Here is a 25,240-nt window from a genome sequence, read left to right as displayed (position 1 = left end):
CTATACTTGTATCTGTATGAAACTACATCCTGTTGGTTTTATTATTTAGTTTTTGAAGTGATTAAAACAAATGGAGTATAACTATAAATTGGTGAGCTGCACAGGTGCTGGTATGCTGATTGTTTTTGCTTTTGAACAGAGCCAAACTAGTTGTTTCCCCCTGTCTCCAGTCTTTGTTCTAAGCTAAGCTAACCATCACCTGGTCCAGCTTCAGATATTTCATAATAGCGTGAGAGTTATATCAGTCTTCTCTCAATCTAACTTTGTGGAGAAAAATGTCATAACCATTGCATCCACACATCCATTACATCCACACATGTCTGAGTCTGAGTTTTTGTTAAAGCTGTTTATTTCTGTATCTGTTATTTCAACACTGACTCTGCACATCAAGCAGCCCACAGAGTTTTGTCAATATGACTGGCTGGACTCCCGAACAACAAGCCCAGTCCTTATCTGCCAGCTCCACACACAGCTGCATTGTCTGTAATGACACACCAGTCCTATCTCTATGATGGACCTTAATGCATCCTGACATCAGCACAGGGCTTGAACAATCTAGTTATTAATACAAGACACTGTGGGTTGTCCACAGCAGGTTGTACAGTGGATTTCTGTCTCTACTGTCACCCTAGCTTTCTGGTTCTCCTCAGCCCACCGGGCAGGGTGAGCCAGCATAAATCCTGTCATGTACTGTAGCTCATATTGTCATGAAGCCTGGCCTATTCATCAGGGTTTAAGTAAAGGTGTGAAAACTGAATGTGAGAATAATGAAAATGAAGAGCAGAGGTGTGAATAGTGGAGGTGTGAGGATTTGTCTGTTAATTTGGCTGCAAACGTAGATTTGTGTGGCACCTAAATATGCTGTGTTATATGCATGCGTGTCAACAGATTAACCCTGGTAAGGTGGAGGCTCTTCTCTCTCAGTCACCCAGCACCTCCTCACAGAAACCAGGGTTGGAGCAAGTCTGGAGAAATGCTGGAAGTGCACGAGTACATAGACTCTCCTGATGGCATTTCTGGGACATGGAGTAAAGTATAGATTGACAGACAAAGGGCAGTCTAGAAATGTGGAGGAAGTATACAAGTAATAAAGAAGCTGGGTTCTACCTGTCCCAACAAGAGCTCCAATTATTCACTACACATCTCAGATCAGGAAGGAGTGCTTTGTGTAGGTGGTAGAGAGATAAATATACAGGTTTTTGTGATGGCAAATTAATTGGCAGCATCACTATGGTGACCAAGATGTGGATGTATCTCTATGGTGACTGTTGCGATATCTCTGTCATGTCTCCCTCTCTTTTCTTTACTCATGGGATTCAGGTTAAAGTCCTATAGTTTCCCCCCGTATGATGACTGACCTGGACTAAAGAGCTACACAGATCATCAGGGTCAGCTTTCAATGTCAAAACCTCTGGCTTTCTTTTTCTCTTTTATTGAATTTGTACATCATTTAAACTAGATTCTTATATTTCCTTCTTTCTGTAAAGGTTGTTAAAAATGCACACAAGACACATGCAGTGAGGCAGTGCAATTTTGTTTTGTTTTTTTGTTTTTTTCAAATGTTTTAGTGTTGAATTATGCTCCTATTTGGTGTCTTTTTCATCTGGACAACGAACAGCCGAGAGTAATCAGGTCTAGGATCCACACCTGAAATACTGTAAATGTTAAAATGAAGAGGCAGACAATAATTTAAATGTGATCATACAAGTAATTTTTCTATCATTATAAATCCAAACATGATTGGTTTTCCGGTGCAGTTCATTGTATGAAGCCAGATAAAGACAGAATATTATCAGAATATTCCCAATTATTGAATATAAATTACAACAAAATATTTTCTTCTGATACATTCATGGTTAAATTTTCAGTCCTATTTTCACAGATGATAATTGTGTCCACTGTTTTTGCAGCAGAATGTGAAAAGACGCTTCATTTTGTTTTTCAGTCAGCTCAAACAGCTGGATTCAGTGCAGATACTTGCAATCCAATACTTCCCTGAAAAACAGTCACAATGAACTATTTATTATCAACAGTGGAAATAATACAATTCTGAAGATAGTAAAGGCTGTAAAATGCATCTAACCTTTGGGGATATTTTGTTTTCATATATATATATATATATATATACTGATGCATCATCCCTGTGATATGGCTGGTTTTTCTGTCTTTTCTGTCATTGGTCAATCCTTATTTCACATCCTGCAGAAGATGAGCTTTTACTGCCATCTATTGGAAAAACTAAACACTGATAACTTTATGACAGACAATAATGGATGGAATTGTGCTGATGTTGTGTGAAATAATATTTCAGAGGGTTGCTTACAGTCCTTTTATCTGCATTATTAATAACTGGCTACAGTTAATTATTTTGTTTCGGGATTTAATATCAAAGTCGTGAAGTAAAATAAAAAAAGTTAATTTAGTTCATTTAAAGAGTTTATTTAACAGTTTAATACCAGCAAAATGCACAGAACCATTTGCTTTTATAATAATATTCTGTACGTCATCATATTATGCCTCCATAAAAATGCCAGTGTTTCTCATTTGAATGAATATAATATGTATGTTATGATACCTGGTTTCATTGTCAGTGATTAAAAACTAAGCAACATGAGGTGACACCCTACTTTGCATGTTTGCAAATGTGAGAATTTTCTTTCCTTTTAATGCTTAATGGATTTTCTACTGTGGTAAATTGTCTCACACTGAACTTGCAACATCCTTAATCACCTCATCACATCACACTTTAAATTTAGATAAGGCACAGGGCAAGTAGCACTCTAGTAAGCGGCATGTTAACTAAATTAATTGAAATTATTCATATATTTATTATATATTAAAAATGTCTGACTTTGTGCACATTGCACCAGCTCCTTCATGAGTTATGTATGCAATAAAGATGTAGGACTAGTCCATATTAGAGTGAGATACATTTCAACAGTGAGAAAGGAGTGAAAATGATCATCCATTCTCCAGTCGAGTGCTTGCATTGAGAACCATTTCATTTTATTAACATGATCATTTAGTCTGTTTGCCTTCCACTGGAGCAATATTTATACTGTAAGGATGCTGTGTTGTTCTGCATGTGTTGTATCACATGCATGTGTTGTATCATGTGTACTTGATATCAATTACTCGGCGAAGCAGGTTGTTCCTGAGATAAAACACAAAGTCATACACCTACATGAAAACATTAGCAGAAAGGATAAATGCTTCAGAGATCAAGTATACATTCAAATGAGAAGCTCCTCCTGTGATTACTTAATTTCAGTGTGTAAAATCATCTTGAATCTTAGACTAAAATCCACAAAGACACTGTAATACTCTGTTGGTTTCTGTGGTCACACTCTGCCCCCTCTTGGCCTGGACCATCTCATCTAACAGGAACAAGAAGGATCATCAGCAGGGGGAAGACCATCCTCATGTAGGGCAGAGGATGCATCCCAAATGTGCACAGGACGATCAGCTGGATCATCTGTAGACCTGTGAAGTAATGGACCTTCCTCTGAGGCACATGGTGGATCTAGTGTGTGGGAGGATACGACGTCTAGACAGACACAAGTAGAAATATAATGAGGATTAAAGGCTGCTTTGACATTTTGGCTTAATAATATGTTTTGTTTAAGTAAAAGTAGATTGGCCAAGGTGCATTAAAACTGTATATAGATGTAAAAACACAATGGCTGTTGCAGCATTACTGACAAATTTAAGCAGTTTTCACTGCAAGTTTATTAATTGGCCCAATTTTATCATATTGCCACTATTAGAACTGTAGTCAAACACGGAACCATACTGACTATTAGCAAACAGGGCAGTCGCTCTTTATGTCCTTCTACTCACCTGTTCCTTAAGCAGCAGAGCCATGCGGTCCACCATCTGGTTCCCATCAAGTGAAGTGGCGCAATGTAAAGGAAGAGGCCGTAGAGGATGGGCTTAGGGATCCACTAAAGAGGAATGGGCAGTATAAAGACAGATAGGCCAATCAGGATGTTGGCTGCTAGAGAGGTCAGACTGGTCTCCTTCACACTGCTGATACTGCGTGAAAGACAAAGGCAAAGAAAAGCACTGTTTGGCTAAATAACAGATAAGGTACAAGGCTTGTTTTAATTACTCATATCTTTTTGGCTTGTGACCCTGAAAGTGAAACAGCATGTACTCCCAGCCCCTATTCACAGATTATGGCCTTCATGTGGATGGTAGTTCAGCAAAACAGTGACTTTCTCTTCTCAGATGTTTTTCATGTGAATTATTTTTAACAGCAGCATAGAGGTGAAAGTGTCAATCTTTTGACAACAAAATAGAAGCAAAATTTAGAAATAAGTCCTATTTTTGTGTAAGAGAACAAAGAATCTTTTTCTTTCTTGTCCCTTTTCATCTTCTTAACCCATTCAGATATATCTTATGGCTCCTTGGGAGAATCACAACTCTTTCACCTCAGATGTCTTCCAATCTGCCTACAATATATAAGCCAAAACAATGAATGTTAACAATACAACATTGCATTTTTTTTATTCTAATTTCTACACTTGACTTGATTTTTAAACTTAAATTTTGATTTTTAAAAATACTTTTCATGTATTTTCTTGTACTGTAAACATTCTGACATTAAGCAATATAACAACAGCTGTTCCATATGCCATTACATTTAAGTGTTGGATTATTCCAATGCAATAAATACTAATAAATATGTCAAATTAAAATTTCTCTTTTCTGTCTTTGTTTTTTACACTCATTCATTCTCAGTTCAATTCACCTGAGACAAGTGGCATGAGATTATTTGGGCCTTGTTCTGGAGTATTCAACACTACTGCTGATGAAGATTGCATGAAATAATCAAAATCCCCATAATAAACAAGTAAGTGGGCCTTGAGTTGAGCGGTATAACTGCTGTTTCCAAACTCAGACATGAACTATTAAACTCTACTAATGTTTTTAAGTGGATCTCAGTGATTGTATCTTCAAAACATTCGTCACAATTAGTTCTGAAAGTAATGCATGAAATGTATTTGGAATGATACTGTCCATTTCACTGAATGCTTACTGTTATTTTGGTCAGTATTTTAACTGGCAAAAAAGCCTCAACAGTCAGTCACAGTCTGGATGTCTACTCTGTTTGTGTCCTTGTTATAAATTTACTCACGTTGTGTAGAGGTGTCCGTTTTCTATGTGCTGTTCCACTTTGGCCAGCTGACGGGCATGTAGGGAGGAATGTGGGAAGGTGGCGTGCATCCATGGCAACCCCAGACAGGACATGAGGATGTTGATGAAGCCAGTCAGCATTAAGTCCCAGTGGAACGCTGTGCCTTTTAACAGCCTGGTACAAAGGTTCACACACAAGGTTTAAGTGGTTTGTCAATGAAAGAGTACAGCAGCATGTTTGTTTTTTTTCATGAGATACTACTTGGTTTGTTTGCAGATTAAACTGAATATGGAGATACAATGCAGCGTGCTAGACATTGTGTAATGAGCAGAAATGCTGCAATGGCTATGCAAATTCAAAATTAATATCATATTTCCTACTATTTCACATTTAAAGATATACATCTGGGTCTTACTTGTGTTCTGGTATATGTGTAGTGAGATGACAATGTTCTGATCCAGAAAGATGAGCAATGCAAGCAGAAAGCCCAGCCCAGTTGTGCTCAGTGTGTTCAGCCCTGTCAGCTTTTCAAATGGAGGGAAGTTGAAGACTGGGCTATCATGGAGACTAAACACAGGAACTAAGAGCATAATGTATAGAAAAGATGTATAGAAAACAAAAAATAGAATATAACCAACTCATAACAAAGTCAGCCTTAAAAGAAATCCCTGAATAGTGAATTTTTTTACTAGTAAGCTTTGTTTTGTAAACAAAATTTCCACCCAGTGTCTTTGACCCACACTGTTTCAGAATTCACACTGTGTTGAAAGCTCACTGGAAGCAAATATTTTCTTTTTCCCCACCATCACACAATGTATGAGCAATGTGAGGTGTTCTGTGCCAAGGTTGTGACTTTAGGTCCCAGGGGTACTCTTCTCAGTTGTTTTATTTTCAAGATCTGTACTTACGTTGTATGTCAAAGAAAAGGTAGGAGCCAATGAAAGAGAATTTCACCAAAGATATAGGCAAAGCAGAGTCAGACACCACCTCTCTGATTCTGTTATTCAGATACGGGCTGTGGGAAAACAAAGGCACACATTTCAAGAGTTTGCAACCCTCATGTAATACATTCTACAAGTTTCACTACAGTATTTACAGTAGTTTCTCTCTTAGCTTGAGCAGTAATCCATGTCAAGTACTAAAAGTTTGCTACCAATTGGAGAGAGAATAATGGCATCCCAGGACTCAGACATGGGAATACACAATGTCAGAGTCACTTTGTCTGTCTCATAAAATACATTATAATTCCTGAAGGGTGAAATCACTGCATGATTTGTAATCTTTCTGTCTGACACCTGGGATGTGATTTTTTTCCCTCTTTTTCAGGTTCAGGTTTCTTCATACACGTTATGAGAAGATATATGTTGTTATGAGAAGATATATGTTGTTACAACTATCCCTGCATTTTCTTTCAGGTAAGGTTTATCTTATTTTATTTTATTGTCTTACTATAGGCCGTGGTGGAAATTAACTAAGTATATTTACTGAGGTAATACATTTAAAGATGCACTTACTAATGAATAATATTACATAATCTGTTTTGGCATAGTCTAGTTCTTTATTAAACCCATGTTGTTTCATTGAGTGGAACATTCAGACTCAAGATATTATATTTTATGATGGATGAACTTTTCCTGTGCATCATTTTATTTTTAGTATGAAACCTGGCATGTTTGGAAGATTATCTACTATGTAAAAGAAAGTTCTGTACTTAGATCCTTGTTGGCTAAAGTCAATGGCTGCTTTTAAATTGGTCATATTGGTTATTAGAACGTTATTAACCTTCTCATTGTCTTTTGCCAACACACTGAATATAGTATACAATAGGCATATTTCCCTAAATATTATAAGATATTCTTTTAAAGTCCAGTAAGTAAACACACCTCCTCTTAATGAGGTAGTGGGTGTAACCCAGCCACAAAGTCCCCAACATGAGCAGCAAACAGAGGATGGGCCTTTCTCTTGTGCATAGAACTAAAGACTCAAATAGGAAGACTGACACGTGTTCTTCAGCATGTCCCGACATTGGCACAGTGTCGTTTCGATGCCTGAGCACCTCTGCTATCTGGTTCTTTGTCTTCTCTAAGATTGTATTAATCTGTTGAAGCACCAATGTGCTGTTTGTGGTTGTCAGTCTGGGCCTGTGGTAGAACATAATTACATATACATTTCAAGTGTTCGAGAGCAAATGTGATATAAAAACACTTTTATATCCATTTCACACAACACTGGTTATCTTCATATATACTGTAGCACCTTATAAATATAATCCCCTTTTAATTAGTCATTTTTAGTATATTTCCAGTCATTCAAGCACATTGGACCATTGGAGCCCTGCACTTTATCCAAGCTTTGCTCAATTTGCTGTAGTTTAGTAAAAAGGTACAACAGCCGTGGGCTTGAAAATGAAGAATGAAAAGAATCCACTATACAGAATGCTCACTGATGTATTAATATTATTTATTTTTTATGCTGTTTTCTGATAAAGCTACTGTGAAATGGACATAAACAGAAACAACATGAAAGACTACATGATATGTACAATATAACACAACACTCAGGGGGTTCTAGTTTGATTTCATGCTTGCCTTGCCACTAAAGACTCTATTGTGTATATGCATACATTACCTATAACAAGAAACAGGGAGGATGTTTAGACATTCCCCCACAGCGCAGTAAGTTGGCTTTGCTGCAGAATCATTGAGAAAATGTTTAATGTAGTCTGACCTCGGCTTGACTCACTTTTGATGGTGCCTTTTACAGCATCCCTGAAAAATTATGGAGATGAACAATGCAATGAATTCCTCTGTTGAGCTGCGAGATAATGCAAATAATAGAAGCATGATCATGTGATCAGTCTTATTTTATCAAAGCTGGATTTTTTTTTAAAACAGTCACAGATTTAACAGGAATTAAGGCCAAGATAGCAAGAGTGTACATTAAACAATATTGATGATTATGGCTGACAGCAGAAGTCGTAAGGGATTTGCTGGGTTTTTTGTTTTTGTAAAGTGCCTTGAGATGATATGTATTGTGATTTGGTGCTATACAAATACAGATTGAATTGAATTGAATCGAATTGAATTAAAATTCAATTGAATTGAATAAGAGATGTGCCTTCTTTTATCAGTAACCTCACCTCACGTGTGAGGCTGTTGACTGCAATATGACATATTAACAAATGCTGCTTGACCATTGTTTATTCACCGTTTAAAGAGTCATCATCAGAAAGCTGAGATTGAATAACCCTCCAAGAATGAGGAAAAAACTGTTCCATAAACCAATACAGGCGTAGAAAGCATCAAAGTCAAGGTCGTAGTCATCACAGATGCCTCTGATAACTATAAAACAGGTAAACAGACAGACCAATGTTTGCAATGAATTGCACTAATTAATAATATATGCCTTTTAAACTTCCCATTCCTGTTCCTATTTATTGTTAATGAAAGTACCTATCTACTTCTTATAAATATACTTATATTAGCACTTTAAGAACCTATATACAAATGGTAGGAAAGGGTGTCCAAGTAAAACTATTTGTTCAAATTTGGCTTGCATTTTTTAAAAATATGCACCATTTATGAAGATGGCCAGTGGCGCTGTGGTCAGTGGAATGACAAGTGGTGAGCCGGCAAACAGAGCATAGATCACTCCTCCAACGCTATGGCAACAATCATCTTCTGAACGTCTGTCAACAAAAACTAAACACAAACTTTAAGTATTTCAAAGTTTTCTTTTCAATACACTTTACATAATGTCTGTTAAGCTTAAGGCAGTAAAGACAGCAGTCCATACCTATCTCTCCTCTTGTGCTTTCATCGTTCAGTGAGCCAAAGGCAATAGCAAGCAGTAGAATGGCAATATAAAGGAAAACAGCAGTGGTTGTGTATTTCAGGAGACAGCAGTCCTTCCCAGTTAAACCTAGATTATTGAAGGGTTAGAGAGAGGGAGCACAAGAGCCAAAGCATTTAAGGAAGAATTTTTTAAGTTACTTTTAAAATTAAAGTGCATTATTTAATACTAGAAACAAAACGACTCAAAACGAATTTTTTCCCAAATTACAAGATACTTTATACCATCTATGAAGTCTGACAGGTAAAAGAGCAGTCTGTGACAGAGATCTTCACAAACACCTTTACCAGCTTTGAAGAAATCATTCATTCAGAGCCACTGGATGCAGTCAACTTAAAGTACTTCAGGAAACTACTACTTAAAGTACTCACAACTTGCAACTCTAGTGTTACAACTAATTTGACAATCCTTTAAGAACTAAAGATTTAACTTTTCTCAGTTTGCATAAATATGTTAATAACAATGAGCACTGGCTTTGTAGCATCACAGCCACTAAGCAAATGGTGGAACAGCAGGGAGACTGTGAAAATGTTCCACCTCTGATCTTGGAACCAATGTAAAAACAAAACAGCTTGGTCATTACTGTACAAGCTGTTTGTTCCAAAGTCTACAGCACCTAGCCACTGCAACAAGTCAGCCAAACCTGCAAACCAATAGCAGTCTTTCCCAAAAGGTTTCACCGTACACTGTGGTTCTGATTTTATACATTTAAATCTGTGGTAGTGAAAACATCATCTGTCATGTTTTAAGAATAACTGAGTTGGCACTGTGTTTTAAAAAAAGATGTAGCCTGGTTTGGGAATATTATTTCAGGTTATTTTGGTTTGAAGGATTATCAGATGCTACTGCACAGTGGTCCATAACATTACAGGAAAAACATTACCATGAACACTTTATTGAATGTTTCCCAGGGTTTTCACAGGATGACCTGTTTTTCACTGCAGTAGAGTTAACTGTGCTCCGAATGACTGAAATTACTGATCTGAACACACTTCAAATCAATTACTCAATCAATCAATCAAAAGTCAACTGGCTATAAATTTTGTGTGTTAAGATAGTAAAATATGTGACAAGGAAAACATATAGAAATACATTCATTTTCATAGATTTGCAGTCTGGATAATGGGCGTCTTGCATAAGCATAATAAACAATGTAAATATTCAATAGAGAAACATCTGAGAAAGAGCAGATGCTAGTATACCAAGTACACATCATTGCTTGTTTTTGCAGTTTTGGAATTGCATAATACTTTAAATGTTGTTTTGGCAGCAACAAACCAGAACATCAGGTGTAGCCACAACCTGTTGTTAACCTAAGACAACCTGTGTTTTACAGCCCAAATGGATGCTTTCCCACTAGGCAATTTAAGGTGTTCTCTATCTTGCTACCCCCTGTTGAACACACGTTTCCTTTAATTGATTTTCATCATTAGATGGAGATGCAGACATTCTTCAGCTGCTGCCCAGCTGTTTTTTTATTTCTCAGCTTTGGCTCACAGAGTGTGGAAACAGGGTAGTTAGATAATCTGGCTCAGCTACTTTTCTTTACTGCATGACATCTTTACGTGCCTGGATGGAGGGAAAACATGTGGTTGGTCCCCACATATGAAGAAAACTAACAGTTAGTAGGGAATACAAAAGTTGCTTTTATAAGTCAAGTATGCTTTGTTAGGCAGAGTTATGTTTCCATAATGTTGTTAAGTAGCTTCTTGTAGTTATTGCTTATTGGCATCACCTTTGCAATTATATACTGTACTGCACATAACCAATGTTAGTCAGAGGGAAAAAATCTGCAGTGATTGCAGCATATATGTTAATGTCTGTTTTACATCCTCCATCTCTCACACCATAAGTGGTTTGCCTCTGTGTGGAGCTGAGTCCTCCATTCCCTCTACCAGAAGTTTCTCATTGACAATACAGAGCTGCTGTCGCTGGTGGACCAGCATCTGCTTGAACTCCTCCTGGGTTTTGGTCAGCAGAAGTTTCTGTCTGAAAGAAATATTGGAGAACATTGTGGCAAATGTTCTGCCAAGTTTTCTGAAAAGGGATAATGAGAAAGTTAAAGGAGGGTTAATGGATTCTGTGTGTTCTGTTAATACAGATGCATTTTTTCAGTAATTAAATATTTTTCATCTTTATACTGTTAAATATAACACTTGATGTTCATATTTAAGTGCCACTATTTGAAACAGCACAGAAATGCTGCCTAAGGGATTTTTCAATTAAATACAAATTTCACAATGGACACTTTTTTTTACCATTTCTGCTTAATGTTACAGAAAGAATGAGGTTAAAGGAAACAGAAGAGCCACATCTAAGCTATGGGGTTTCTTAGAATAAGCACAACTGCTAATTTTATTATGGATAGATCTTTCTGATTGATGTAATAGTGAAAATGCCTGAAAAAAAATTATATATACCATCAAATTTCTCAAATCACAAACAACAGTACTGAGGACTGTGCCTTACTGTTCTAGAAGGGCCTAAGATGAGGATGGCATAGCGGGCCCCACAGGAGTTCACTCCTCAGGACAGAGGCTTCTCCCGGTGAGCGACACAGACCTGACATCTCTTCATGCTTCTCACATTGGACCTAGAATGGTAGAAAAATATATACTTAGAATCAGTGTTGTATAAATAATTAATTGTACTCTTTTCTGTATTGGCAGGTGTAAATTAGAGTCCCCCACCACCAACAACCCCACAAATACCAAGGCTTTTCCTTTCATCAGCTATCAAGAATCAAAATAAAGCTGTGTCACATAAATATTTTTGTAAATGTTGAACTCACAGAACACAAAGCCAGGACTGCTGGTAATGAATGCCAGTGGAAGTAGGAGTCACACCCTGAATAGTCTCTGACAGACGATGAACTGCTGGAGCATTAACAAAAACAAAACACCTTTGATGGTGATATGTCAAGTAGCCTTTGAAGCAAACACTCAAATTGCTCCAGAGTGCACTTCTCATGTCACCATTAAACTCCTTCCCTCCTGCATCTGTGACCAGTGAGTTCATGACCTCATCCATGTCACAGCTCTCCTGACCATCCTCCATAACGTGTTATCATCTGCCTGAAGACCTCGTCCAGAGTGGCAACTTTCTCATCCAAAAGGATGCTTGTTTGGGACATGAAGCTGTCCAGGTCTCTGTGGGCACGCACCTCCTCCCGGTGGTTCATTGGTCTCACATACTAGGGGGAGCCAAGTATAAGGGATATTTGGTCAATTTGGTTAAAATGTTAAAGGTTCAGGATCGGATTTTGTTCAGTAGCACATTTTATCCCATCTCAATGTGGATTCATTCACATTTAGCATAGTTCTCGGATAGTAGCTTAGCAATTGGTGGAACAGCTTTTAAAAATGACAGTTTTTTTTTTTTTTGTTTGCTTTTTGTAGGAATGGTTACGATATAACAGAAAGGTTACCTAGAAAAGCAAATTATACCCTTCTTGTTGTATTTAAAAGCCCAAACCGGGACCTTCAGGTTCTGCAAACACAACAGAAGGGTATAGAAGGGTTTTTTCTTTTAACCTCAAACATTTTTACTTGCATACATTGTCATATCCACTGCTCACTGCTCCTTTCTTTTTCTACAGTTATTAGAGGCATAAATATAGAATCAGTTCTCTCTAGAATTAATAGTTAAAGTACTAGCAGCCAGTTTGTTTCCATGAACTTTGTGTCTTAATCCTCACTGAGGGAATCAGAGCTGGCACAGATGATTTCCTGACTTCAAATGCTGCAAATTATTTTCACACAATGAAAGTCACAAGTTTAATCACAGGCCAATATCACAGCACAGTAGTGCACTATTAATCTAATTATTGTTGAGTCATAGAGACATTTGTTCTCTCTTACTTTCTTAGAACAAACTTTGCCACGTGTTTATTGTAGGTGTTATATTAACTTGTGTAATACACACCTGAACCACTTATCTGGATCTGTTTGTCATAGATGTGATGCTTGTGGGTAACAGGAGAATCTTTCCCACAATCCTGTTGCCCATACTGCAGCTCTGTGGATAAACAGAAATGGTCAGAGCTAAATATCATCCCAGTCTTAGTTTCTGTGAGAACAGACCCAGCTGATCATCAAGTTGTGTAAATACTGTATTGTATTTGTCTTCTCTCCCTTGTAGAGGCTCCAGCAGTTAGTCCAAGATAGGATATGGCAGGATATAGGAGATGCGTGTTTAGCTGCAATAATAGATATTATGGTTACTTTGATTAGCTTTCTCAGCATGGACCCTGTTTGTTTTTGTACTCACTATGATCTGCTTTGCAAACACAGAGAGCATCATTCCTTCAGGATATTGGAGATTATACAGATGGCTTTGTTAAAATTCACTTTACACTTGAGTGAGTCACATAAAATAACCAGCAAATAAAAAAGGCCATTTCACAGCCTTAGTTTACTGCCTTATTTCGATAAGCCACTTTGAGATAAAACTGTTCTTTGTATCAGGGTGAAGATGTTATGCTACCCACATTAACAGTGTCTCCAATAAGGGACAATTTATTTTGCCTTTCCACTACACTGCCATCTGTTGACAAGCACAGCGAGTGAGTGAGGCCCAATAAAAATTTACCTAAACCAGGCATGCAGCAGTATAACCAGCCCCCTTGTAAATCCCTTTCATGGCATAGAAGGTAAATATGGCGCCTCGATTGTAAGTTTTATGAGCAAAAAAACAGCCTGAGAATTAGAAAATTAACCTTAACTATTAATGAGCAAAGCTTTGAGCTATAATTATTCCCTCTTCACATCACTGACTCAGGGATCATCTGCCTCTTTATTTATCCATTAATTAACCTCTCAGCACTCACACGGACTGACTGTGCTCACCAGCATGAAAAATGGGCATCAGTGAGCAGCAAGAAGAACTGGTATTAGCATAAATAACAGCAATCATAAATGTATATGTGTACTATCTTCAGTATCCTGAAGGAATTATACTCTTATTGTTTGCAAAGTAGATCATAGCAAGTACAAAAACAAGCAGAACCCATGCTGAGAAATGCAATCAAAGTAAATATAATATGTATCATTGCAGCTACACACCCATCTCTTAGATATCATATCTATTCTTGGACCTGCCTGTGCCTCTGCACAAGTTATTGCTCAGTTATTATTAGGTCTTTCATATTAAAAAAAAAAAAACTGTTTATATTAACCTACAAACACCACTTCAACCCTGTGATATATGGACAGTCATGAATGCAGAATAAAGCAAGGTGAGAATTTTGATTATTAGCTCATTTCTAAGGACAGGGAACAGGACCTTAATACGTTATCACCTGATAAAGGTCATATATTAGGAAACAGTTGTTTATTTACAAACTGAGCAGATTCCAGCCAACTTGAGTATTCATTTGGAGTTGTGAATATTGATTATTGCAGGTTTCATTCTGAGATTTAATGCAGCACCTAAAGCATTTTTTTCCTTGTTGTTTTTCATGCCATGTGACTCCAGGACTGAAGTTTCGATTGACCTCACTGAGGTGAACACTGCGACAGGACTGTTGTATACTTTAGAGATAAAATCAAATGGTGAGTATTTTACAGATTGATAATTTTACCTCTAAATTTTACTTTTTGAAGGGTTTTTGTGAATTACAGTGGGCATGGAGTCATGACTAAACAATTAATGTTTTATGTTTTATAACATCTGTACTTGCAGTTCATGATCTGGGGACCAAGGGACTTCGACACCATAACATCATAAATGCTAGGACATGAATGAAAGCACAGCAAGCTGCTGCTGCAGATGTACAGATGAGCTTTTCCTTGCCTGAGGCAGAGTTTGGCTACAGGGGCTCCTGAGCGGCGCTATAACTCAAACAGATCAGACGGAAAATTCCCAGGCCTCCTCCACTACACAGGAGGCTGCACAGACAATAACAGGGTGCCTCACAATTTATACGACAAGCTGTTTGTACCACAGACCATGATGTACCACAATGACTTGGTCTGCCTGACTGAGACCTTTACAGTCTTGTCTCATAAAGATAAAGGTCAAGTTTAGTGTAACTGCCCTTGACTGTAGCTTATCACCACCATGATCAACAATAGAGAATGACTGCCACTAAACAGTAACACCACACACACTTATGTGTTATCTCATCAATTCCAAAAGTAAAAAAAGTAGAGGTTATTTGTGCTTGAAGATCAGACCTAATATTTTACAGTTTTTCTGCAGGCCTGCGGGTTTCCTGCAGGCAGGACAGGTGGGCTGATTTCCTCATGCTTATGGTGCAGTCTGGTGGCACTGACAGTGACACTGAGCATGAAGCTTTGATGGTTTTTTTTATAATATGACCATCTGAGCTGTTTCAGTGTTAATTTAATCATGTCTCCTGACGTATGGTATATATAAGTAAAATATTTTAATGCAATTAAAATAAGGATGTTCAACTAAACATAAAAAGGCTGAATGTCTGTTAAAGTTTCCAGACTTGAGTATGTGCATGAGACAATGAATATGTTTTTTTCATCACATGCACCACCTACAGCAGACATTCTTTACCGTCAAATATTTCAATTTTAATGGTGGCAATATGTTTAGTACAGTATCTTACAGCCCTTTGATTCTGACAAACCAAGCACCACTTTGTTAATACTGGTGATTTGATGTTTCTAATGCCTCTATGTCACAGACTAAACAAAGCTGACTTAAAGCCTATGGCATGTTTTTTTAATCCCTTCCACCCTGCTATCTGTGGACAGCAGCTGTCCTTGAGCAATAGCAAACAGAAGAATCCGTGTTGGGTCTGCGGAAACAAGTTCATCAGTCTACAAAGCTGAAAACTCTGCTGAACTATACAGGGTGAAACCATGCAGACAAAAGGACAAGGTGTTCATAAATGTGAAAGGTCATTGTAGCTTTTCTTTTCAGTTTTGTGTTTGTAGTGTGATATACTATTATGTGCTATGCCACAAAATGTATTTAACCATATCTCTAAAGCTCAGTCAACTTTCACAAGGTTTAATTTGGCCATGGTGGCTGCACAGAGCTGCAGCATGAAAAGTGTGTACTCTGTAGGTCACAGTGTGTGCTTTTATACACCGAATTAAAGGAAAAAACTGGAAGGTGGAACTAGAGCTCACTCCACTTCAGTACCTCACATACTGACAGTAAAGATGTTTGTTTATCCACCATATTGGAGATGACAACTGGACCAACAGTGCCACAGCCACAGAAGTTATATGTTACTAACCAAAGACATTAATGTTGTTGTTTGACATCTGGCAATAATCCTCTGGGAGACAGAGGATTAAGATTTTGCACCCGTATACAAGTTAAAAGCCTAAAGAAGATAGTAACAACAAATGGAAAAACAGTAAATTTGACATGGTTTCTATATGAATTCTAATTAACTGTGAAGGATGAATTGTAACTGAAATCACATATTTATCAACTTCAAGCATCTTTAAACAAGAGCAGAAAGCTTTGGAATTAGTCAGATTAAAATAAAAGAAAGTTATTTGCCAAATGATTATTTTAACACTTTAATGGCACTGGATAGAAAATCACTGCACAAATCAAATAAAAATGACTGGATAGCCATTGGATAGGCAGTGTCATTAGAGTTGGTACTGTGATGCTATGCAGATAGTGTGCTCAAAGAAGAAGGTGTGAGTGGTAAGTAAAGTAAAAAAAGGCAGCAAGAAGTCCTCAAAAAGGAAAAGAGACATTTGAACAATGAATTTTTGTGTGAACTATAAGCAAACGCTGTCTGCAAAAGAAGATAATGTAACAGGGTCATAAGATCTAGAGCAACTAACGGTGCTTTCCCACGTCATATCGTAGTTAGTGGTCCATTTATAGTAATATGGTAAGCTGGGATAGTAGGTTGTCTGTGTGTTAATATTAGCTCAATGTACTTTTCTTGAACATGACCTTCCACTACACTGGTAATACAACAGGGTCTAATAGATTGGAAATTATTAGTCAATATTGACCCACATGCTTCAATTCTGACGTCCCGATTCACCTAAAGATATAGGCTTCTTGCTCATATTGTGTACTTTTAATATCAATAACGTGAAAACAAACATTTCAAATGTTGTAGCACCAAAAGGAGGAGGCAAACAGAAGAAAATACAAGCAGTATGAAATTATTTTGAAAGCTAAATGCCAGCACTACGCATACATATACTGATCAACTTGCATTTTATACAGTTTTTTGAGATTCTGTCACCATGCACACATATTGTAGAGCAGGTTTCTCCAAGTGTTTAACACAGTTGGTTTAGGTTGTACCATGAAAGGCCTTCTCACCCCACTCAACCACCAATAAACTTACCACAGGGCAAAAAATGGAGGACTTTTTCAGCTTCCATGTTCTCCCAGAGCTTTAGGTGTGATGCTTTTCAAAGGTCAACCCATCATCCTCCCAAACACCCTGCACTTATTAGTGAGTTCACATGCTCCCTGCACCTCCTCCAGCAGCATATGTTAAGGGAGGAAGGCAGGAGAGCAGGAAGAAAAGACACACAGATAGATGCTTGTTTCTGCTGGGTCCTGGGTCCTTGTGCCAATGCACTTGAGAATATTGTACTAGCATATTGTATATAAATGAGTAGAGGATTTGTTGTGTTAGTGTAAAAATGTTTGGCATTTACTCTCAATGTTTGTTTACACTAAGTTGGCCATGTAGCTGAGTTTGGGAGTTTAGTGGTAGAAGTTTGTTGCTTTTATGTGTGCATTGTTTGAAAAGTAATATCCTCATCTTGGTTAGTTACAGAGCAAATATCCAGTTTTATCAGTTAAAATCATTTTTAAAAACAGCCAGTCAGACAGTTGTTAATATTACATGGCATTTTTCTGTATTTCAAATTAAATCTACAGTTCAGTAAAGTATGCAAAAAGTTAATGGATCTGAATATTATATTAAGCAACTGTAACTGACATCAAAAACACAATTAAGGACAAGGTACCTTTAACAATGTGCACTGTGTTGTTGCATTCAGGAACCAAAAAATCTCCATTACTGGTAGTACACAAATCACAAGTTGTTTTTGTACTGTAGATTTTAAAAAATGCCTTCACAGTTTCTCAATAAAATACTGTGCAGATCATTTAGGCCCAGGTTACTTAATGAGGACATTTGCACATTTTTCATCAAATTTAAAACCTGTTTCCTACTGTTCTCCCTTGCTGTTGTGGGAGCTTTGGTACATTTCTTTCACATTACTCCCACTAATTGACAGTCAGTGAACCAGCATATGTGCATGTCCACATTTTGCATTGCCTATGCATGAATTTCAGAATTCCAGGAAAGGAACACCGGATTCTTAAAAACATTGCTCCATAGCACTACAAGTGTTCATGAAAGCCACAGGACATGTTTAGGTATAGTAAAAATATCACTTCAGTGTTTCTGAAGGTAAAATGATGAGGACCAAGATCACTCACGCTTTTCTATGTCAGTAATTTCCCTTTGCCATTATGTTTGCACTCTGCCCTGTCTGATTTAGTCTAGAGCAGGTGTAGAGTCAGCACCACAGATAGCTACATTTTGGCAGGTGTGATATAAGTTACTTCACTATAGGCTACATTTTAATATATCCCCCCCCCCCCTTTTTTTTGATGGCATGCTGCTAAAGTAGAGAGCGAAGTGGGGAGAGAAGGAAACTATTTGTAACAAAGGTCCTTTGCTTGACTTGAACCATGAACCAGAGCACTGTATATCAGTACATGGGTGCCACCCACAACAGACTATAAACTTAATGCTTAATGCCATACCTGCTGCTAAGGATATGAAAAGTAAATAAATACACACTATTGGTGATGATGGTTCTCTGATGATTCTTTGTCTTTGTCATTTATGAACCTTAGCTTAGTCATTCATGGTCATTACCTGTCCAATACTTGACACAAATACAGCAAGTGATAGAGTACTAAACATAAAATATTCCCAGGCACAACTTGATGAGGTTTAATAGCTTACTAACGGGAGGAAAATGAGATTGTAACACTACCTGATTATTTACTTTTCAAAACAGTTCATTACATAAATGTCATATTAGATGATTTATAGTCAATCACAACACACTGCTTCCTCATCTTAATCTTTAGCCATCTGTTCTAAAGAGTCTTATTACAGAAAGTATACTTAGGTATTCATAAAGTGTTTATTTGTTCAATTATATCTTTGTCTGTGCACATTAAAGTAATGTGTTTCCATAATACTAAAACACAGAATAAATTTATCCATATAGCATTTTCCAATGAGAAATATAAAGTGTTTTCCCAATGAGAAGAGAAATAAAATGCAATGACCAGACAATGGATACACACCATAAGGTGTCATAGCAGTAACAACATAAGAAGAATAAAACAGCAATGAACCAAAAAAAAATCCATGCCAACTAGAAATGAGATATTATGAAAATAATATCTTTTCTATTAGACTGAATAAAACTTCAGTGATGGAAGCAATGTGACAAGGCTGTCACTTGTTTACACAGACTGTGATGTTTCTGACTGAGTTTGGCTCCAGAGGAACACTCCGTTTAGCCTGGGGGAACAAACTACATATTTATTTATGTATTTATTTATTTTGACTGGCATGTATGTAGGAGGAAATGAAATGCAATGTTTTTATCAGACAAATTCAGGGTGGGATGTTAATTTGAGCAGCAAAGAAATACAAAAAAAGCAGCCTCTGCAAGACTAAGTGACTTTATGCAGGGAAATAATTCAGCATCCAACAGTTCTTATTTAAGCTGGTAACTTCCTCCCTGTTTATCCCTTTCATTGAATTCCTGATTGTAAGATGTTATAACTGGCATTATACCTGCCTGTTAGAAGTTACAAGCCTTGTAAAACTTTACAGGCTCGTTTAATTTTCATTAGAGAGTTACAGAGAACACCAGAGGGGCTTAGTACATTTTATTTTATACAGGCGCGCTTTAGTTTTGATGGGGTGGTGAATGCAAATAGAATCAACCTCAGAATAGAATCAAGTCTCGGAACAACATTCATGTTGATGACAGGCTGAATGAGCTGGAAACTTTCAAGACAACTGCTAAACGTGGCCCAAGCAAAAAAAGAAAAAAAAGAAAAAAAAAAAGGCAAAAGGCAAAAAAAAAATGAAGTGCCGGAATGACTGTTCCGATGTCTGCCATGAGATGGCAGCACAGTCTGTTGCAACATAGAAGCAGCTCTATGTTTCACATGCAAGTTTCAGCTAGTTAGAAGTGAAAATTAAAGCTTAGCATTGTAACTAAATATAGGTCAAATATTTCTGTCTGCAGTGCATCTGGTTTGTAAGAACATTTTCATGTTCCTGACAGATCATTGCAAATTCTTTAACACTGATGGTGATAGAACCTTGATTGTTAATTCAGAATGTCTCTTATCTAAAACAGGGTTGTATCCGCCTTTCAGGGAACTGAGGCCATGCCCGTCGTAATTTGGAGGTGTTTTGCAAATTGTTGTTTTCTTGGAAATACTCCAGTATATTTATCACAATAACTATTTTGAAAAGTGTCTTAGATAATGTTGACAGATTATATCATTTTCAAATTTATATAAACTCTATCAGCCCCAGTGAAGCTGACTTTATTTGCAAAATGAAAGAAGATAAGCTTTTGCCCTTATTGTGGTAGGTTATGCACATGTATTGCAGCAATGATTTCATTGGCAAAATACAACAAGGTCAGGAAAACACAGAGCAGAGACATGGGATGCACCAGAAATGTAGCAGTCTCCTAAGTCTCCTTAAAGCAACGAAATGCATGTATATGTTCAGGAGCCATAGTCTGCATCTAAAGTTTGAAAATGTATATCAGGAAATGCCTAAGAGCTGGGTTATTCTTTAAAAAAGTGGTATTTAAGACATGACTGATTTTAGTGTAAGTCAGGTGTTCCAGTCACACTCTGGGTTAAAAGCAGGTCATTATTTAAAATAACAAAGAAGCTGAAATCCTGTTTATTTTCTCACTTCTGCACAAGTGGTCAATCCCTGTGTGACGTCAGTGTGAATGTTGGGTAGTCAGTTTCTGAAATTTGCAGAAATTGTTTGACGCAGCTCGCAACCCTGCCATCCCACCACATTACTCTGTAAATGGCTTCTCCAGTGATATAATATTTCACTTCTGTAATTTAAAGGAAAACAAGAGTCATCACCATTGAAGCAGCAGATGCCAAGATATCTTGACATTTAGCTGCAACTTGATAGCCTCTTTAATTAGACCCTGCTTGATAAAAGCTCACCTACTTTAAATTCCACACCTCCAGGTTGCAACACAGGCTTTATGTTCAAAATCTCCAACCCCAGTCCAACGCTGAAGACATTGTATTTTTCTCAGTGCAACAAAGTTCCTTCCTACCCACAGAATACATTCGACAGAAAACACTGTGCAACTGTTTTCACAGGTTGTTAGTGGCGTACATGACCAGAAAACTGAACCAATGTGCAAAATTGGTGAAGTCAATTTGATTTAAAGGCTCATTCTCTTTTGTTGTGTTTTAATGTCTGTGACTGAGAGGAGTCTGCACCCAGCGGAGAGGCACAAAAAAGATGGAGTCAAGGTGATGAGTCAAAACATAAGCATAAAACATAAAACATAAGAAATTATATGATAAAGGAGAGAAACTTAGATTAAACAATAGGTCATATTTTATTGAAATGCAAAGACCTTACTTTAGTAAGTCACCTTTCTAGTTAGAAATGGCAAACCACAAACAGACAGGGAGCCTGGCAGATAAAGCTTATTAGATTGATTAAACACATTAAGAAAAGACACAAATGCTCAATTTCAGTCCAGGCAGAGAAAATGTAACAAGCAGGAAGAATCACTAGCTGAGTGGGCAAACAGTCTGAGCACAGCAATTAACATAAGGGAGTAGGCAAAAAGCAGAGTCCAAGACAGGCAGAGTGAAAAAGCAGGAAAATGATTCAAACAGGGAGAAATGGTCTAATCACAGGGAAACACATGGGAAACAAGTAACACTTGGAACATGGTTGGACACAATACTGAGGTTTCAAAGAGGTTCAAGACTACAATGAGCACATCAGAGAATCTGTTTAAAACACATGGAAAATCAGGTAGTATATATACTGAGGGGAGTACTGAGTGAAGCTGTAGTGGGTCTGGGAGTCAGGACAGGAAAACTAGGGAACTGGTGACACGTGCAGACCATAGAGAGGGAAAATCTGCAAGCATAGAAAACTGGATGAGGAATAACAGAACAGTCTAAAATACAACAAGGTCAGGAAAAAACAGAGCAGAGACATGGGATGCACCAGAAATGTAGCAGTGTCCTAAGTAAGATGTATAATGTGTTAATAGAAAAATGTGCTATTAAGAGGAGACAGTGCTAAATGACAGAACACTTCAGTTATATTTTATTTATGAATCTGAATGGAAGACAGGGTTTAATTAGTTCAACTTTACAATCACTTTGCTAAACTCTAAGGTAACATCTGGTCATAAAGGTAATAAAGTTTCAGAAGATGAGATACATCATGTCACACAGATGCTACTCCCATATGCTGTCATGTATAATCTGTGACTAACTGTCTCACAGACAAACACCACAAGAAGCAGACTAAATGCATTCTCCATGAACAATGTCTCTTTTCCACTCAACTAGGATCCTTCTTGTGCTGAAGTAGTGAGTGTAAGATGTTATTTCAGAGGGAAATCAGTTCCAATTATCACCTTTTTTACCTGATTCTCACTTTTGTCCCCCAACAGTTTTACGTTCTCTCACCTCACAGTGTGGCAACACAGGTTTTGATCAGTGCCAGAGTTAACAACACTTATTTAATATCTCTTCAGTGACTGCTTGAACTTACTCATTTGATAACATGGTGTCTGACACCGTGTTATCAAATTGCTCTTGAACTGTTATATGGTCCAGTCCATATTACACTTGTGGGGGCAGGCGTGGCCTAATGGGAGTGGAGTGGATGATAGGGAGTCGGCCTTGTAACCTGAAAATTGCAGGTTAAAGTCTCAGTCTGGCAGGACAAAGCTGAAGAAACAACTTCATTTTCATCACTCATATTTGTAATTTAGGACCAGAACAAGAGATTCATACTCAAATAGTTTATATATGAAAGGTATTGTAGAGGCCCCATCAAAATGTAAGCTTAGCTGAGTGTTAGGTTATATTATCATTATTATACAAGTCAAAAGCATTCCCAAAGAGCGGCAATGGGTGTACTCACTTATGGGCATCAGGGACACCATATATGGTAAACGAATAAACAAAAAACAGTAGTGCATCTAAGGGTATACTCACAGAAAGGCAAACTAAATCAAGGGACATGCTGATCTTCCATCATTAGCAGTGCAACTTCTTCTGCATTTTCTTCAAACCATTAAATGGTGGGGAGCCCACCTACACGCACTGCCACTTCATTAGTAAACCCCACTTCTTATAAAATATGATTCACACTAGTTATTTAGTGTGTTACTTTATTGTATTTGTCTAATGTCTGGACCACAAAGTATGGTATGGTAATATGCAAGAGTGCATGAAATATAGGCATGCAATAAAACTTTTCATTTGGAAACCTATGCAGCTTAACGTGACATGACATTAAGTTACATTGCATATACTTAGGAGTTTAAATGACTATTCAATGCCAGTATGCATTGCATGAATATGTTTTCATATCACATCATGGCATATGAAATTACTGTGCACTTTTTACCACCAATCAAAAATCTAATTTATGTGATTGTACACTTTGTTCTAGGCATTACATGTGTATCATGGTGAACATACATCTCTACCCAGCTATACATTGGCAAAGAAGGATTCACCATTTAAACTAGATCTTGAATCTACCAGACAAAATGTTCACTGCAACAGATATTCACTTAATCTGCTTCTGGAAGTTAAAGTGATCTGGCCTGTCACATGATAATGAGCACTGAAGTTATACAATTGGCAGTGGACTCTTCCAAGTGACAGCTGAGGATTAAGTCATTTATAGCTCACTTTGAATTCAATAGTGCAGTGCAATGTATTGATGCATTGTTCTGAATATAATCTAAGTGACTTCCTCTGCAGTTTAGAGAAAGTCATTGATTTCACTAGGGGGTGTATGCAGTGGATAATGCCAGTACTTTCAAATAGTTCCATCATCCTCATTATTTTTCCCTTTATATGCAATTCAAATGATAGTTAAACACCAGACTCTCCCATATGGGGATTCCTGCACATGTAGGAGGCCACTGGACCACCTGGATGTATTTTAGCTGTGTCAGCAGTTACTCAACAAAACCTTTAGAAAATGGTAAATCTTTAAAACTATGCAAACAATCAATTACTTGTGTGTGTTCTATGTTCTGTCACACTTTCCAGGTGATATACCAAGATGTTTTTCTTACTTTTATTTAATGGTATACAGAGACGGTTTGAGTTAAAGCCAAGCTGAAAGATAAGGAAAACACTTTGTAGGGACTTACAGTTGCGTCCCTACAATTTAGTGACTATATAACTTCCAGCCACCAGAGGCAGCACTGGGGTTCCTCAGTCAGTGGTTGCTCAAAGAAGAAATTAAGCACCATCTTGGATATTAAACAGGTTCTTCATTGGAGAATAATGGGATTTGTTGTGACACACCTGGAAAACGCTGTGTTTTTATCGCCTTCTAGAGTTATGATCAGCTGTTGTTAAAAAGATCAACTGTACGGTTTGTGTGTTAATGTGGTAAACATGTTAATCTGATTATCTATGCAGGCCTGTGGTCTGTAGCGAGTGGGACTGTACATCTGTTGCACACCATGTGAGAAGTTTTGCTGCAGGACTCAGTCACCTGTTGCACTTCTGCCTGCAGTAGCGTCAGAATGGACGAAGAGGAGTCTTGATTTACTCGCCTCTCGGGCTGTTGGATAGACCTTATGATGGATATACTCAGCTTCCTCTGAACTGTCCTCATCGCCACATGGAGCTTTTACATCCATTACACTACGAACGGATACATCAAGGTACCACAGCTGCTTATGAAGTCCAGCCTGCAGACATAATGGACTCACTAAAGGTAAGTGCTGGGTTATATTGAATGTGTGCGGTGTGACACACACTGTGCATGGTGCTTCACAGTGATGGGAACATCATTTATCTGCGTTCTGATCTCGTTGGACAGTGCTGTTTGGCACTTGTGTTTGAGTGCTGTGTGAGTGGAGGGAGCTAGTGCTTGGATGCTCAGCTCATTTGGTTTCATGACGCACTGGTCCTGGTTGTTGCAGCCTTTTCTCCTGGTGACCAACATGCAGG

At 37.6% G+C, this 25,240-nt stretch overlaps 1 pseudogene; it reads right to left on the bottom strand.

The window, feature by feature from the left end:
• Positions 1-3,111: 3,111 nt before the first annotated feature.
• Positions 3,112-25,235, bottom strand: LOC113144737 (sodium bicarbonate transporter-like protein 11; annotated as a pseudogene).
• Between the last annotated feature and the right edge of the window lie 5 nt (positions 25,236-25,240).

Source organism: Mastacembelus armatus, chromosome 10 (genome assembly GCF_900324485.2).
Source record: "Mastacembelus armatus chromosome 10, fMasArm1.2, whole genome shotgun sequence".
Classification (NCBI taxonomy): domain Eukaryota; kingdom Metazoa; phylum Chordata; class Actinopteri; order Synbranchiformes; family Mastacembelidae; genus Mastacembelus; species Mastacembelus armatus.
This window is presented reverse-complemented; position numbering and strand designations above follow the sequence as displayed.